Source organism: Staurois parvus, unplaced genomic scaffold (genome assembly GCF_062004578.1).
Source record: "Staurois parvus isolate SC_StPar_1 unplaced genomic scaffold, SC_StPar_1.0 ptg000122l, whole genome shotgun sequence".
NCBI classification, from domain to species: domain Eukaryota; kingdom Metazoa; phylum Chordata; class Amphibia; order Anura; family Ranidae; genus Staurois; species Staurois parvus.
The window spans coordinates 7,260,327-7,279,317 of NW_028317918.1; the positions used below are offsets into that span (position 1 = coordinate 7,260,327).

The 18,991-nt window shown below is 41.5% G+C and overlaps 1 protein-coding gene across 1 annotated transcript in view; it reads left to right on the forward strand.

Annotated features, from left to right (window-relative positions):
- The window catches only part of JADE1 (jade family PHD finger 1), a 182,691-nt gene that overhangs the window by 87,693 nt on the left and 76,007 nt on the right, over positions 1-18,991 (forward strand). The gene's annotated exons all lie outside the window — the stretch shown is intronic.

Here is an 18,991-nt window from a genome sequence, read left to right on the forward strand (position 1 = left end):
AAAACTGAAGGGAAAATGCCCCAAGAACAAGCAGGATCTGAAGACAGTTGCAGTAGAGGCCTGACAGAGCATCACCAGGGATGAAACCCAGCGTCTGGTGATGTCTATGTGTTCCAGACTTCAGGCTGTAATTGACTGCAAAGGATTTGTAACCAAGTATTAAAAAGTGAAAGTTTGATTTATGATTATTATTCTGTCCCATTACTTTTGGTCTCTTAACAAGTGGGAGGCACATATGCAAACTGTTGTAATTCCTACACCGTTCACCTGATTTGGATGTAATTACCCTCAAATTAAAGCTGACAGTCTGCAGTTAAAGCACATCTTGTTAGTTTCATTTCAAATCCATTGTGGTGGTGTATAGAGCCAAAAATGTTAGAATTGTGTCGATGTCCCAATATTTATGGACCTGACAGTGTATGTATATATATATATATATATATATATCTATATCTATATATCTATATATATATAGATATATATATATATATATCTATATATATATACAGTTGCAAGAAAAAGTATGTGAACCCCTTGGGATTATGTGGAATTTTGTATGAATTGGGTATAAAATGTGCTCTGAACGTCATCTAAGTCACAACAATAGAAGAACACAGTCTGCTGAACATAATACTACACAAACATTAGATGTTGCCATGGTGTAATTACACATAACATGTAAACATTCACAGTGCAGGGAGGAAAAAGTATGTGAACCTTTGGACTTCATAACTGGTTGACCCTCCTTTGGCAGCAATAACCTCAACCAAACGTTTCCTGTAGTTGCAGATCAGACCTGCACAACGATCTGGAGTAATTTTGGACCACTCCTCTTCACAAAACTGTTTCAGTGTAGCAATATTCTTGGAATGTCTGGTGTGAATCGCTCTCTTAAGGTCATGCCACAGCATTTCAATCGGGTTGAGGTCAGGACTCTGACTGGGCCACTCCAGAAGGCGTATTCTGTGCTGTTGCAGCCATTGTTTTGTTGAATTACTTGTATGCTTTGGGTCATTGTCCTGTTGCATCACCCATCCTCTGCGGAGCTTCAGTTGGCGGACGGATGGTCGTACGTTTTCCTGCAAAATGTCTTGATAAACTCTGGAATTCATTTTCCCATCAATGACGACAATCCGTCCAGGCCTTGAGGCAGCAAAGCAGCCCCAAACCATGATGCTCCCTCCGCCATGTTTTACAGTGGGGATGAGGTTTTGATGTTGGTGTGCTGTGCCTTTTTTTTCTCCACACATAGTGTTGTGTGTTCTTCCCAAACAACTCAATCTTGGTTTCATCTGTCCACAGTATATTTTGCCAGTAGTGCTGTGGAACATCCAGGTGCTCTTTTGCAAACTTCAAACGTGCTGCAATATTCTTTTTGGACAGCAATGGCTTCCTCCGTGGTGTCCTCTCATGTACTCCATTCTTGTTTAATGTTTTCCTTATTGTAGATGTGTCAACAAAAATGTTAGCATGTGCCAGAGATTTCTGTAGGTCTTTAGCTGACACTCTGGGATTCTTCTTTACCTTATGCAGCATTCTGCGCTGTGCTCTTGCAGTCGTTTTTACAGGACGACCACGCCTAGGGAGAGTAGCAACAGTGCTAAACTTTCTCCATTTGTAGACAGTCTGTCTTACCGTGGACACATGAACATCAAAGCTTTTGGAGATACTTTTGTAACCCTTTCCAGCTTCATGCAGTCAACAATTCTTGATCGTAGGTCTTCTGAGAGCTCTTTTCTTCGAGGCTAGGTTCACATCAGACAGTGCTTCTTGAAACCAGTAAACAAAAAAACAGGTGTGTGTTTTTTAAGGGCAGTACAGCTGTCAGCAACACATCCAATATCATCACACTGATTGGAGTCAAGGTTGGCTCACTCCTGGCTCCAATTAGCTCTGGGAGAAGTCATTAAGCTAGGGCCTCACATACTTTTTCCTCCCTGCACTGTGAATGTTTACATGTTATGTGCAATTAAACCATGGCAACATCTAATGTTAGTGTAGTATTATGTTCAGCAGACTGTGTTCTTCTATTGTTGTGACTTAGATGACGTTCAGAGCACATTTTATGCCCAATTCATGCAAAACTCCACGTAATCCCAAGGGGTTCACATACTTTTTCTTGCAACTGTGTATGTATATATATATATATATGTGTGTGTGTGTGTGTGTGTATATATATATATATATATATATATATATATATATATATATATATATATATATATACACGTGATTTGCGCTCCCGTGGTTTTCACACCCCTCCCAGATAGCGTCAGATTGCCCATCAGTACACCAGTCATCACATTTAACCCCTTGATTGCCAGGAGCACGCTCGTACAATAAACCTCCATTGCTAGTATAGTGTCTGAACGGGTCAATATCTTTGATCAGGTCAGCACTATACCAGCGTTCACATTAGTATAGCGTCCCCAAAAATGCAGCGTTAGCGGGATCGGCCCCTGCACCTGCCAGAACCTGCGTTTAGCCCCTACGCTTACCCCCCTTCTCCCCCAGCAAGTGCAGTGTCAGTAGGTCACTGTCACTTGATACATTGCACACAAAACCGCAGTGTTCGCAGAATCAGGCCTGATCTCTGTTAGCATTTTCCGTTAAATTTTGATGACTTTCATATGCAGCAGAGTGCCAGTACTAGTGCCGCTCTACCTTTTGGTGAACTGTTGAATACCAGTGGTCTAGTACATCCTGGTCTTTCACATACCTCCTTGATTTTTGGAGCGGTTTTTCACAGAATATCTGTATGCGTTGATTGTGGATCAAAGCAATTTATATGCACAACAATTTATCGCCGCCAACCAAAATTCAAACTTTGCCAGACCATTCGCATGGAAACTCATTACAGTTTTCAAATTTACATTTTTTTGGGGCCTAACCCTCAACATGGGCATTACTACAAGAAATGAATTGCGGTTGTATTGGTCCTCAGACCCAATTCATCATATGCCGTGTTCTCTGCTGATGGCCAGGCATAGATATGAGAGTATAATGTGTTTTATGCATTTCAGCGACAATACACTCTGTCACCCTCGGCGTGACCCTGAATTTGACCGGCTCCACAAAATTCAGCCCCTCGTAAATCACCTTAACCTAAAATTTGCAGATGTCTATACTCCCCAGCAAAACATCTGCGTTGAGTCCCTCATTAATTTTTCTGGCCGCCTTGCATTCAAACAATTTCTCCCCAGCAAGCGTGCCAGATATGGGGTCAAGATGTAGAAGACCTGTGAGAGGGCAACAGGCTATACTTATAAGTTTCAGATTTATGAGGGAAAAGATAGTCACGTGGAGCCCCCCGGATGCCCAGACTACATGGGGAGCAGTGACAAGATAGTTTGGGACTTGGTGTCATCATTTCTCCATATGGGGTACCACTTATACGTGGACAATTTTTATTCAAGCGTGCCACTATTTAGACATTTGTTCAGTCTTGGAACTGGCACTTGTGGCAAAGTGTGACCTAATGTGTGCCCACCATTAGACGTGGGTGGATACAGGGCGGTATATTCTAATGGTGGGCATACCACACACTTTTTCTGGCAGAGATTTCTTCTAATTTTTTCATTCAGTCCACAGGCTGCATACAAAAAAAAAAAAAAAAAAAATAGCATATATACCCAACAAGGACCAGCGATGTACTGGTACATCACTGGATTTGAATGGTTATACCAGGATGATGCCTACAGCTGGTGTTTTTTTCAGCCGGTGATCGGCTTTCATGTAAAAGCAATCCTAGTGGCTAATTAGCTGCAAGATTGCTTTTACAAGCAGTGGGAGATGATGTCCCCCCTCCCCCGCTGCCTTCCACGGCCTTCTCGGGCAGTCCCGTGCCATCAGGGGAACCTGAGACTACAGCCGGTGTTTCTGCCAGCTGACTATAGAGCTGATTGGAGACCAGAATGGTGCCAATCATCTCTATAGTCTAAGAATTCGGAAGCTACAAGCATTTCATCACTTCAGTTTCGCAGGATATAAACAGCGCCATTTGTAAATTGGGAAAGCATCTGATAACACCGATTTTGGTTTGATTAGATAATGTAAGTGCAGAGGAGATATCTAGAGTATGATAGACCCCAGATTTCTCAAAAAAGAATATATGACAATGCCCATTGAAGTTATAGGGGTTATTTGCATTCCCTGTTATAGCATTAAAAGTGATAGAAAAAAAAAATGAAAGGTACAATGTAAAAATAATAAAAAAAAAAAAAAAAATCTCCCCTCCCATGCGCGCACACCTGTGTGCACAAGCCTTGACCCTGTGCCGTTATGTAAACAGTGGTTGCACCATGCATGTGAGGTATTGCCGTGAACGTCAGATCAAGGGCAGTAATTCTAACACTAGACCTCCTCTGTAAATCTAAAATGGTGGCGTTTAAAGCACTGCCTATGGATATTAAAAATGTTTGCAGTTTGTCGCCATTGAATGGGGCATGCGCAGTTTTAAAGCATGTCATGTTTGGTATCTATTTACTTGGCATACCATTATCTTTTATATTTTACCAAACAATTGGCCAATATATTGTGTTTTTGTGCATTAAAAGTAAAAAAAAAAGTGTTTTTTTTTTTGTTTTTTTTAAAATTGCTTTTGAAAAATCGCTGCGTGAGTACTATGTGCCATAAAAAATTGTAGTACCCACCATTTTATTCACTAGGGTGTCTGCTTTAAAAAATATATAATGTTTGGGGGTTTAAATTAATTTCCTAGCTAAAAATACTGATTTTTTTATGTGAACAAAAAGGCTTGGTTTTCAGGTGGTTAGAAGAGTGAATGATGTGTGGCATTAACTTCTAATGCTGGGCATAAAACGCCCCCACCCCCCAAAATGACCACTTTTTGGAAAGTAGTCACCCCAAACTATTTGCTGAGAGGAATGTTGAATCAATAGAAGAATTTATTTTTTTACCACAAGTTTTTGGAAAATGACAAAAATAAATATATTTTTTTTTTACACAAAATTGTCACTTAAATGATTTACTGCTCACACATGCCATGGTTATATGTGGAATTACTCCCCAAAATACATTTTGCTACTTCTCCCGAGTATGGGGGTACCACATGTGAGAGACTTTTTGGCAGTCTAGCCAAGTACAGGACCCCAAAATCCAATAAGCACCTTCAGGCTTTTAAAGGGCTTTATTTCCTCATTACACTTCCAGACTACCTATCACAGTTTCGGAGGCCCTGAAATGCCAGGATAGCTCCTAACCCCCCCAAATTACCGCTTTTTGGAAAATAGACGCCCCAAGGAATTTGATAAAAAGCACGGTAAGTATTTTGCAGATCTCATTTTTTCTCACAAGGTTTTGAAATATAAAAAAAATAGAAAAAATGTTTTTGTTTTTTTTTTTTTTCATTTCAAAACCTTGTGAGAAAAAATGAGATCTGCAGAATACTCACCATGCCTCTTTTTAAATTCCTTGGGGTGTCTACTTTCCAGAAAGGGGTCATTTGGGGGGGGGGGGGGTTGGGGCTATCCTGGCATGTCAGGGCCTTCGAAACTGTGATAGGTAGTGAGGAAGTGTAATGAGGAAGTTGCGCACCTTCAGGCTTTCAAAGTGGTCATTGGATTTCAGGCTCCTGTATGTGGCTAGGCTCCCAAAAAGTCTCACATGTGGTATCCTCATACTCAGTAGAAGTAGCAGAATGTATTTTGGGGTGTAATTCCACATATACCCATGGCTTGTGCGAGAAATAAATCATTTAAATGACAACTTTGTGTAAAAAAAAAAAAAAGTTTTTGTCATTTTCCAGAAACTTGTGGAAAAAAAAAAAATCTTCCATGGACTCAATATGCCTCTCAGCAGATAGCTTAGGGTGTCTAATTTCCGAAAAGGGGTCATTTGAGGGTGTTTGTACTATTCTGGTATTTTAGCACCTCAAGAAATGTGATGGGCAGTCAGAAAGTAAAAGCTATGTAAATTCCATTATCTATACCAGGGGTGGGCAAACTTTTTGACTTGAGGGCCGCAATGGGTTCATATATTGGACCCGGGGGCCGGACCAAGAGTAGATGAATGATGTGTATGTGTCATCCATAGTAAGTATAGTAATATTCCCCCATAGTAATTAATCCCCCATATAGTAATTAATCCCCCATATAGTAATTAATCCCCCATATAGTAATTCATCCCCCATAGTAATTCATCCCCCATATAGTAATTCATCCCCCATAGTAATTCATCCCCCATATAGTAATTCGTCCCCCATATAGTAATTCGTCCCCCATATAGTAATTCGTCCCCCATATAGTAATTCGTCCCCCATAGTAATTCATCCCCCCTATAGTAATTCATCCCCCATAGTAATTCATCCCCCATAGTAATTCATCCCCCATATACAGTTGTGGCCAAAATTATTCAACCCCCAATGCTGTAAAGGGGTTTAGGGACTATAGTGTACATTTGGAATTGTATTCAGAATCAAATCCTACAAGGACGTTGTAACTACCCAAATGCAACTAAAATGACATCAATTGTTTATGTAATACAGTAGTAAATGGTTCTTATGTGGTTTCTTCATTGCCACAATTATTCAACCCCTTAAAGACTACCACTCTGAAGAACAGAGGTTCATACAGGTGCTTTCCATCAGGTATTGAAAACACCTGTGGATGTCACCGAGCAGCAATCAAGCATAATAAGCACCAATTAGGCAGCTTTAAAATGACTGTGATACTCAGCTCCTTCTAGACATTTACTGGTGTGGTTACAAACATGGTGAAGGCAAGAGAATGGTCCAGGAAGACAAGAGAAGAGGTGATTTCTCTTCACAGGAAGGGCAATGGCTATAAGAAGATTGCAAAGATGTTAAACATACCAAGAGACACCTTAGGAAGCATCATTCGCAAATTCAAGGCAAAGGGCACTGTTGAAACGCTACCTGGTCGTGGCAGAAAGAAGATGCTGACTTCGACTGCTGTGCGCTACCTGAAGCGTAGAGTGGAGAGAAGTCCCCGTGTGACTGCTGAGGAACTGAGAAAAGATTTGTCAGATGTGGGTACAGAAGTTTCAGCCCAGACAATAAGACGCACACTGCGTAATGAAGGCCTCCGTGCCAGAACTCCCAGGCGTACCCCCTTGCTGTCTCCAAAGAATAAGAAGAGTCGACTGCAGTATGCCAAAAGCCATGTGGACAAACCACAAAAGTTGTGGGATAGTGTTCTGTGGACTGATGAAACAAAATTAGAACTGTTTGGGCCCATGGATCAACGCTATGTTTGGAGGAGGAAGAACAAGGCCTATGATGAAAAGAACACCTTGCCTACTGTGAAGCATGGTGGAGGGTCAATCATGCTTTGGGGCTGTTTTGCTTCTGCAGGTACAGGGAAGCTTCAGCGTGTGCAAGGTACCATGAATTCTCTTCAGTACCAGGAGATATTGGATGGAAACGTGATGCAGTCCGTCACACACCTGAGGCTTGGGAGACGTTGGACCTTTCAACAGGACAATGATCCCAAGCATACCTCCAAGTCCACTAGAGCATGGTTGCAGAGGAAAGGCTGGAACATTTTGGAGTGGCCATCGCAGTCACCAGACTTAAATCCGATTGAGAACCTCTGGTGGGACTTAAAGAAAGCAGTTGCAGTGCGCAAGCCTAAGAATGTGACTGAACTGGAGGCCTTTGCCCATGAAGAATGGGCGAAGATACCCGTAGATCGCTGCAAGACACTTGTGTCAAGCTATGCTTCACGTTTAAAAGCTGTTATAACTGTAAAAGGATGCTGTACTAAGTACTAAGATTGAATGTCACTTGGGGGTTGAATAAAACTGATAATGCTGTGAGCACAGAAAAGACATTTGTGGTTATTTCATTATAACTGTTATGTTATATTTGTCTGACCTACAAGTGCCTCTTTAATGTAAATGTAAGCAAGATGACTGAATGATCAAAAGCAATGTCAAACTGGCCAAAACACTCAATTTCAGTGGGGGTTGAATAATTTTGGCCACAACTGTAGTAATTCATCCCCCACATAGTAATTCATCCCCCATATAGTAATTCATCCCCCATATAGTAATTCATCCCCCATATAGTAAGTCCCCCATATAGTAATTCATTCCCCATATAGTAAGTCCTCCATATAGTAATTCATTCCCCATATAGTAAGTCCCCCATATAGTAATTCATTCCCCATATAGTAAGTCCTCCATATAGTAATTCATTCCCCATATAGTAAGTCCTCCATATAGTAATTCATTCCCCATATAGTAAGTCCTCCATATAGTAATTCATTCCCCATATAGTAAGTCCCCCATATAGTAATTCATTCCCCATATAGTAAGTCCTCCATATAGTAATTCATTCCCCATATAGTAAGTCCCCCATATAGTAATTCATACCCCATATAGTAAGTCCTCCATATAGTAATTCATTCCCCATATAGTAAGTCCCCCATATAGTAATTCATCCCCCATATAGTAAGTCCCCCCCCTGTGTCAATTCACTTACCTTTGGTCCGCGCGTTCCTCTCGTATTCCCGCGCCGTTCTGGTCTTCAGGGAGGACTGTGAGAGGAGTTCGTCACGCTGCCCCGCCTACATCCTGACAGCTGCAGAGTCCTGACGTCCGAGAGGAGGGAGGGGGGCGGCCATCCGAGAGGGGGGGCGGCCATCCGAGAGGAGAGGAGGGGAGGGGAGAGGAGGAGAGGAGGGGAGGGGAGAGGAGGAGAGGAGGGAGGGGAGAGGAGGAGGGGAGAGGAGGAGAGGAGGGAGGGGAGCGGGCGCCCGGCACACAGGAGAGCCGCATCTAAATTTGTAAAGAGCCGCGGCTTGCCGACCACTGGCCTTGCGGGAGCCTAGCTCCGCGGGCCGGATTAAAAGGTCCGCCGGGCCGTATACGGCCCGCGGGCCGTAGTTTGCCCATTGCTGATCTATACCATAGTTTGTAGACGCTATAACTTTCACAAAAAGCAATCAATATACACTTATTGGGATTTTTTTAACCAAAAACATGTAGCAGAATACATTTTGGCCTAAATTTATGATGAAATTTTAGTTTTTTTAGATATTTTTTATGACCAAAATGAGAAAATATAGTTTTTTTTCCCGAAAATTTTTTTTTCTTCAAAACTTTTTCTGGTTATAGCGCCAAAAATAAAAAGTGCACAGGTGATCAAATACCACCAAAAGAATGCTCTATTTGTGTTTAAAAAAAGGACATAAATTTCATTTATGTACCCTATTGCATGACCGCGCAATTGTCCGTTAAACTAGCGCAGCGCTGTATAGCAAAAAAGTCGTAAATTGCAGTATCTATACCATAGTTTGTAGACGCTATAACTTTCACACAAAGCAATCAATATACACTTATTGGGTTTTTTTTTACCAAAAACATGTAGCAGAATACATTTTAGCCTAAGTTTATAACTACCTTTGAGTTTACTATTTATTTTTTATAGCTGAAATTAAAAAAATATCGTTTTTCTTCAAAATATTTGGTCTTTTTTTGTTTATAGCTTGAAAAATAAAAAGCGCACAGGTGATCAAATACCACCGAAAGAAAGCTCTATTTGTGTGAAAAAAGGACGTAAATTTCGTTTAGGTTTAGCATTGCATGACCGCACAATTATCAGTTGAATTAGTGCAGTGCCGAGTAGCCAAAAGAGGCCTGGTCATTAAGGGGGGTAAATCCTCAGGAGCTCAAGTGGTTAAAGGTGAATTTAGCCTTTAACCAGTTCCACGTCTCCCTATAGCAGAAATACTACTACTGGGCAGCACGTTTGCGCAAAATCACATGTATGTACAGTTGCAAGAAAAAGTATGTGAACCCCTTGGGATTACGTGGAGTTTTGCATGAATTGGGCATAAAATGTGCTCTGAACGTCATCTAAGTCACAATAATAGAAGAACACAGTCTGCTGAACATAATACTACACAAACATTAGATGTTGCCATGGTTTAATTGCGCATAACATGTAAACATTCACAGTGCAGGGAGGAAAAAGTATGTGAACCTTTGGACTTAATAAATAGTTGACCCTCCTTTGGCAGCAATAACCTCAACCAAACATTTCCTGTAGTTGCAGATCAGACCTGCACAACGATCTGGAGTAATTTTGGACCACTCCTCTTCACAAACCTATTTCAGTGTAGCAATATTCTTGGGATGTCTGGTGTGAATAGCTCTCTTAAGGTCATGCCACAGCATTTCAATTGGGTTGAGGCCAGGACTCTGACTGGGCCACTCCAGAAGGCGTATTCTGTGCTGTTGCAGCCATTGTTTTGTTGAATTACTTGTATGCTTTGGGTCATTGTCCTGTTGCATCACCCATCCTCTGCGGAGCTTCAGTTGGCGGACAGATGGTCGTACGTTTTCCTGCAAAATGTCTTGATAAACTCTGGAATTCATTTTCCCATCAATGACAACAATCCGTCCAGGCCCTGAGGCAGCAAAGCAGCCCCAAACCATGATGCTCCCTCTGCCATGTTTTACAGTGGGGATGAGGTTTTGATGTTGGTGTGCTGTGCCTTTTTTTCTCCACACATAGTGTTGTGTGTTCTTCCCAAACAACTCAATCTTGGTTTCATCTGTCCACAGTATATTTTGCCAGTAGTGCTGTGGAACATCCAGGTGCTCTTTTGCAAACTTCAAACGTGCTGCAATATTCTTTTTGGACAGCAATGGCTTCCTCCGTGGTGTCCTCTCATGTACTCCATTCTTGTTTAATGTTTTCCTTATTGTAGATGTGTCAACAAAAATGTTAGCATGTGCCAGAGATTTCTGTAGGTCTTTAGCTGACACTCTGGGATTCTTCTTTACCTCATGCAGCATTCTGCGCTGTGCTCTTGCAGTAATTTTTACAGGTCGACCATGCCTAGGGAGAGTAGCAACAGTGCTAAACTTTCTCCATTTGTTGACAGTCTGTGTTACCGTGGACACATGAACATCAAGGCTTTTGGAGATACTTTTGTAACCCTTTCCAGCTTCATGCAAGTCAACAATTCTTGATCGTAGGTCTTCTGAGAGCTCTTTTCTGCGAGGCATGGTTCACATCAGACAGTGCTTCTTGAAACCAGTAAACCCAAAACAGGTGTGTGTTTTTTAAGGGCAGGACAGCTGTCAGCAACACATCCAATATCATCACACTGATTGGAGTCAAGGTTGGCTCACTCCTGGCTCCAATTAACTCTGGGAGAAGTCATTAAGCTAGGGCCTCACATACTTTTTCCTCCCTGCACTGTGAATGTTTACATGTTATGTGCAATTAAACCATGGCAACATCTAATGTTTGTGTAGTATTATGTTCAGCAGACTGTGTTCTTCTATTGTGACTTAGATGACGTTCAGAGCACATTTTATGCCCAATTCATGCAAAACTCCACAAAATCCCAAGGGGTTCACATACTTTTTCTTGCAACTGTATACGTGATTTTGCAGTTCCAGGTAGGGGGTGTGCGCGCTCCCTACCAGTGCCACCATTCACAGCCTTGGCCCGTCAATCACCAGGTCTCGGCTGGTGATTACTCACCGGCACCTAGTGATTGCCGAGTATCTCTGACGAGGGAGAGACCTGTATGTAAACAATACAGATCTCTCCCCTGTCAGCTCCTGTACACTGCTTTGCATGACTCTGCAGAGTGCTTACAATGAAGCATACACACAGCCCCCATAGTTAAACAGCACACAGTTAACCTTTTATTGCCCCAGATGTTAACCCCTTCATGCCCAGTGCCATTAGTACAGTGTCAGTGCTTTTTATTAGCACTAATCACTGTATTGGTGTCACTGGGGATGTCAGTGACAGTCAGTTCCCTCCAGTGTCAGAATGCATGCCGCAGTCCCGCTATAAGTCGCTAATCGCCGTCATTACTAGTAAAAAAACAAATTTCCAGTATATATACCACCATTTGTAAATGCTATAACTTTCACGTAAACCAATTAATTTATATGTATTGGGATTGTTTTCAGCAAAGACATGTAGCAGAATACATTTTGGCCTAAATTTATGACGAAATTTGATTTTTACATTTTTTTTTACTGGACTTGTTTAACCACTAGCCTACTGGGCACTTATACCCCCTTCATGCCCCGGCCAATTTTCAGCTTTCAGTGCTGTCGCACTTTGAATGACATTTGCGCTGTCATGCAGCATTGTACCCATATGAAATTTTTATAATTTCTTTCACACACACAGCTTTCTTTTAGTGATACTTAATCGCCACTGGGTGTTTTATTTTTTATACTATAAACAAAAAAAAAAGAAAAAAAAAAAAGTTCTTTGTTTCTATTATAAAATTTTGCAAACCAGTAATTTTTTTCCTTCAATGATGTGCGTTAATGAGGCTGCACTGATGAGGTGGCACTGATAGGCGACGCTGACTGAAAGCCCTAATGGGCGACACTGCTGGGAGGCATTTCTGGGCACTGGTGGGTTGCACTGCTGGGAGGCACTGCAGGGCACTGGTCATCAGTGCCAATCTGCTCTGTGATAGCTGCTGGATATCGGCAGTACTTTCCTCACGATGTGACAGCTGAACATAGGTTTTGAAGTTGAAGCCTGGTTAATGTGCACAGGTACTCTGCATTTAAAGGCTACTTTTCAGGCAGTATTTCACTTTTCATAATAAATGGCCTTTTCTCATATCTTTTCTGCCAAAGCCATCCCAATATGCTTATCTATCACTTACCTCATAAAGCAGCTTTGAATTTTCACCTCTGTTAAACTTTAAAAAATGCATTCATATTAGTGACGCTCCGATATATATTGGCCACTGAAAATTATCGGCAAAAAATAGGGTGGGGTTTTGCTGATAGAAGAAAAAAAAAAAAAGTGCCGATAATAACTGACTTCACTGCAAAATTCACTTCAATGCAAACTTAAGTATTTTATATATATATATATATATATATATATATATATATATATATATATTTATATATATATATATATATACATATACATATATATATACAGTTGCAAGAAAAAGTATGTGAACCCCTTGGGATTACATGGAGTTTAGCATGAATTGGGCATAAAATGTGCTCTGAATGTCATCTAAGTCACAACAATAGAAGAACACAGTCTGCTGAACATAATACTACACAAACATTAGATGTTGCCATGGTTTAATTGCACATAACATGTAAACATTCACAGTGCAGGGAGGAAAAAGTATGTGAAGCCCTAGCTTAATGACTTCTCCCAGAGCTAATTGGAGCCAGGAGTGAGCCAACCTTGACTCCAATCAGTGTGATGATATTGGATGTGTTGCTGACAGCTGTCCTGCCCTTAAAAAACACACACCTGTTTTGGGTTTACTGGTTTCAAGAAGCACTGTCTGATGTGAACCATGTCTCGCAGAAAAGAGCTATCAGAAGACCTACGATCAAGAATTGTTGACTTGCATGAAGCTGGAAAGGGTTACAAAAGTATCTCCAAAAGCCTTGATGTTCATGTGTCCATGGTAAGACAGACTGTCTACAAATGGAGAAAGTTTAGCACTGTTGCTACTCTCCCTAGGCATGGTCGTCCTGTAAAAATGACTGCAAGAGCACAGCGCAGAATGCTGCATGAGGTAAAGAAGAATCCCAGAGTGTCAGCTAAAGACCTACAGAAATCTCTGGCACATGCTAACATTTTTGTTGACACATCTACAATAAGGAAAACATTAAACAAGAATGGAGTACATGGGAGGACACCACGGAGGAAGCCATTGCTGTCCAAAAAGAATATTGCAGCACGTTTGAAGTTTGCAAAAGAGCACCTGGATGTTTCACAGCACTACTGGCAAAATATACTGTGGATAGATGAAACCAAGATTGAGTTGTTTGGGAAGAACACACAACACTATGTGTGGAGAAAAAAAGGCACAGCACACCAACATCAAAACCTCATCCCCACTGTAAAACATGGCAGAGGGAGCATCATGGTTTGGGGCTGCTTTGCTGCCTCAGGGCCTGGATGGATTGTTGTCATTGATGGGAAAATGAATTCCAGAGTGTATCAAGACATTTTGCAGGAAAACGTACGACCATCTGTCCGCCAACTGAAGCTCTGCAGAGGATGGGTGATGCAACAGGACAATGACCCAAAGCATACAAGTAATTCAACAAAACAATGGCTGCAACAGCACAGAATACACCTTCTGGAGTGGCCCAGTCAGAGTCCTGACCTCAACCCGATTGAAATGCTGTGGCATGACCTAAAGAGAGCGATTCACACCAAACATCCCAAGAATATTGCTACACTGAAACAGTTTTGTGAAGAGGAGTGGTCCAAAATTACTCCAGATCGTTGTGCAGGTCTGATCTGCAACTACAGGAAATGTTTGGTTGAGGTTATTGCTGCCAAAGGAGGGTCAACCAGTTATTAAGTCCAAAGGTTCACATACTTTTTCCTCCCTGCACTGTGAATGTTTACATGTTATGTGTAATTAAACCATGGCAACATCTAATGTTTGTGTAGTATTATGTTCAGCAGACTGTGTTCTTCTATTGTTGTGACTTAGATGACGTTCAGAGCACATTTTATGCCCAATTCATGCAAAACTCCACGTAATCCAAAGGGGTTCACATACTTTTTCTTGCAACTGTGTGTGTATATATGTATATATGTATATGTATATATATATATATATATATATATATATAATCATTTTACTGAAAGTAACAGAAAAATTTGATCGAAAATAAACATTATTTTATGTTACTGGATTGTATTTTTAAAATGTTATATTCATTTAAATTCATGATATTAAAGTCAAATATAATACAATTATATATAAAAAATATATATTTTTAAAAAACTGTCCATTTCAAATTCAGCTTTCGGTCAAGTGCATCCTTAATTTTTCAGTATCTGTTCAGAATTTTCATTTCGGTGCACCACTAAGTCATATCCTTGCATTTCTCAGTGTCAAGGTCCTACCTTTCCTCAGGGCTTGTGCTTCTCCATGTGCTGGCATCCATCTTAGGTGTCTGCAAAGCATTGTGGGATCCTTTATGCTTTCAGCCCTCTGCGGCTCCTCCCCCAGGAGGTGGCAACTTATCACATATATGTCTGCTGTTTGTAGCTGTCCATTGCATTCGTGTCCTGTCGCACAGCAGCAAGCTCCTGTTTAGTTTCTCATTGCTCTCCTGGATACCAACTCGGCTTTGGCAAGACTCCTTCCTGGCTTCTGACCCCGGCTCCGGCGACCATCCTTCCTGGCTTCTGACCCCGGCTCTGGCGACCATCCTTCCTGGCTTCTGACCGGCTCTGGCGATCATCCTTCCTGGCTTCTGACCCCGCCTCTGGCGACCATCCTTCCTGGCTACTGTTCTACCAAGTCATCTGCTGTTGCTGTTGGACTTGCATATACTCTGTCTTGTTTTTGTATAATAAACCTACCTTTAATTGCACCTCCTTGTGTGTCTGGCTCCTCGCTCCCTGACACTCAGCAAATGTCCAAAAGACAATTGAGCTGCTCCAGCCTAGTCTTTGGCTGGGTGATCATTTTCAACAAATCTGCTTTCCAGCCTTCTCAGCGCCTAGTTTACTTGGGTCTAATCCTAAATACATCCCAACCAAAAGTCTGTCTTCTAGAAAAGAGAGCTTTTTTTCCTGAAAGTTAATGCTCAAACTGAGATACAAGAGAAATCCCTCAGTTAGATTTGCTATGAGAGTTCTGGGTCCAATGGTCCCCTCCTTCAAGACAGTAAGTTTCACAGAGTTTAACTCATGAACTGCCCAACAAAAGATTGTCAGCATGGAAAAAGCAGCCGCTTTCCCTGAACTTGCCCATGCTCCTATTCAGCCGAGCAAGAACTTTGTTGTCCTGTTGGATCACCACTCCAGCTCTTACAGTGGGAAAATATCGCCTTCCTTACAGTTGGAAAGTTCTTACAGCAGACAAGTCTGTTGGGCTGGGGAGGAGTCTTCCAATCCTTAACAGTTCAGGAAATTTGGTCAGGAGAATGAAGCAGACTCCACATCAACATGTTGGAGCTCAGAGCAGTTAGATTGTTGCTCCAGAACTGCCCCCCCCCCCCCCTCCTTCTTAAGGGACACCCAATTCTGGTACAGCCACCATAGTCACATACATCAACAATAAAGGGGGTCACAAGGAGCCTGACTGTCCACATATTCTCTTGTGGACAAACTCATTGTCCAGAGATTTTTCTGCAGTCCACATCCCAAGCGTGGACAACTGCCAGGCAAATTATATCAATCACCACCACTTTGACCAAGGGGAATGGTCTCTTCATCTAGATGTGTTCAATCTGATAGCGAAAGATGGGGATTCTCTGGATGTGGACATCCTAGCCTCCTGATACAGCAACCTACCTCTGTTGCCTGAACCAGAAATCATCTGGCTCTGGCCACAGATGCTGTAATTATTCCCTGGTCGCAGTTCAGGCTAGTTTATGCATTCCCTCTGCAAATTCTGCCTCGCCTGCAAAATAGAGCAAGAAAGAAAAAATGTGATTACAGAGATGCTCAGACTTCTAGCAGATGATTCCTGGCCTCTTCCCAACAGGCCAGACCTGCTATCTCAAGGCCCCCTGTTCTGCGCTGCTTTACAGTACCTGCCTTTAACCTCATGGCTGTTGAAACCCTTTTCAGAGTCTGTGATTCCTACCTTGATGAAAGTAAGAATTACCACTTCTGGGAGATCTGTTATCTTACTTGGAATTCTTACTTTGCCTGGTGTGAGCACAGTCAATTTTGTCCCAGAAATGATTCTGTGCCTTGAATTCTGGCCTACCTACAAACAGGTCTTGACCAGAATCTAGCCCTTTGCACCCTAAAAGGGCAGTTATTTGCATTATCCATCCCTTTTTTTTTTTTTCCAAAGGCCTCGGGTTTCTTAGTCCCTTGTGAAAACCTTTATTCAAGGTGTTGCTGATGTTAGGCCCCCTTGCAGCACCCTGTACTTCCCTGTGACCTTAATTTGGTTATCTTTGCCCTGTAGAAACCGCCCTTTGAACCAGTATCCTTTTTGGTAGCCAGGAGTGGTCTGTCAGATGTGTATCTGAACTAGTGGCCCATTCATGTAAAGACCCTTAATTCATACTTGACAAGGACAAGGTTGTGTTTTGCCCAAGACCATCCTTTCTTCCAAAGGTGGTTTCAATGGTTTATCTCAACGAGGACATTGTCCTGCTATCCTTGTGCACTGCTCTTCAGCATCCAAAGGAATTCAGTCTACATTACTTGGACATAGTCAGCCATTAGAGCATATCTAATAGCTACTGCATGCATTAGACAAATAGATTCAATGTTTGTTCTTTCATTGGGACCTCCAAAGGGGCACGTTGCTTCAAAATGCAGTGTTGGACAGTGGATCAGCAAGAGCTTTTGCTCCTAAGCAAAAACATCCCCCTGCACTATTGTGCACCCACAAGATTTGTAGGAATATCGTGGGCTTTTTGGAATCAAGCCTCTGTTTTCCAATTGTGTAAGGCCACCTCTTGGTCTTCTTCGGATACAGCTAATAGACTCCATATTTCTCAGAAAAGAGTACCTGTCATTGGCTATGGCTATCACAGGGGATATTTACATTCCCTGTGATAACAATAAAAGGGACCCTGTGACAAAAATCTCTGAAAAATACCATGCCTCTTATCAAATTCCTTAGTGTCTGCTTTTCAGAAAGGTGTAATTTGGGCTGGGGGGAGGGGTTTGTACTATCCTGGCATTTTTGGGCCTCCAAAACTGTGATTTGGTAGTGATGAAGTGATATGAGGAAATATTCCCTTTGAAAAGCTTTAAAGTGGTAATTGGATTTTGGGGGTTTGTATGTGGGTTTGTATGTGGATAAAGTCTTTCATATGTGATATCCCCATACTTGGGAAAAGTAGCAGAATGTGTTTTGGGGTGTTATTCCACATTTAGCCATGGCATACGTGAGCAATTTATTATTTAACCAACAAAATAAATTAAATTTTACAAAAATTGGTGGCAACAAAATAAAATCTTCCATGGACTCAACATGCCTCTTGGCAAATTCCTTTGGGTGTCTACTTTCCAAAAAGGGGTCATTTTGGGTTTTTTTTATACTGCCCTGTCATTTTAGCACATCAAGAAATGTCAGAGTAAAAGCTGTGTAAATTCCACTATATATACACCATACTTTGTAGATGCTATAACTTTTACATAAACCAATTGATATACACGTATTGGAAATAGTTTTTTTACCCAAGACATGTAGCAGAATACATTTTGGTATAAATGTATGATTAACTTTGAGTTTATTTGATATTTGGTAAAACCGAAAGTATAAAATGTGTGGGTTTTTTTTTTTTTTTTATTTCAGGTGCTTATATAGCGCCGTCAATTTACGCAGCGCTTTACATACATATATTGTATGTTCACATCAGTCCCTAACCCTCAAGGAGCGTACAATCTAAAGTCCCTAACTCACATTCATACATATACATATTAGGGCCAATTTAGACAGGAGCCAATTAACCTACCAGCATGTCTTTGGAGTGTGGGAGGAAACCGGAGTACCCGGAGGAAACCCACGCAGTCACAGGGAGAACATGCAAACTCCAGGCAGGTGGTGCTGGGGTTGGGATTCGAACCAGCGACCCTAGTACTGCTAGGCGAAAGTGCTAACCATTTAGCCACTGTGCTGCCCAATTTTTCAAAATGTTCTGTTTCTCCATTTAAATCACAAAAAAATAACCTTGTAATCAAATTCTACCAAAAGAAAGCTCTATTTGTGTGAAAAAAAGGACACAAATGTTGTTTGGGTACAGTGTTGCATGACCACACAATTATCAGTTGAATTCGTGCAGTGCTGAATGGCTAAAAATGGCCTGGCCAGGAAGGGAGTAAATCTTCTGGAGGGCAAATTGTTAAAGTGTTACTAAACCCACAACAGTAAAATCGTCGTGTAAATGCAGCAAAGCATACTTGTTATACTCACTGTGGAACCAAAGGGGTTAATCCTCTGCATTATGGAAAAAGGCAATTTTGATCCTGATAGCTCTGTTCCTCCCCTTGTTTAAGCCACCACCTCTTATCTCCTGATAAGACAGATTGAACCGT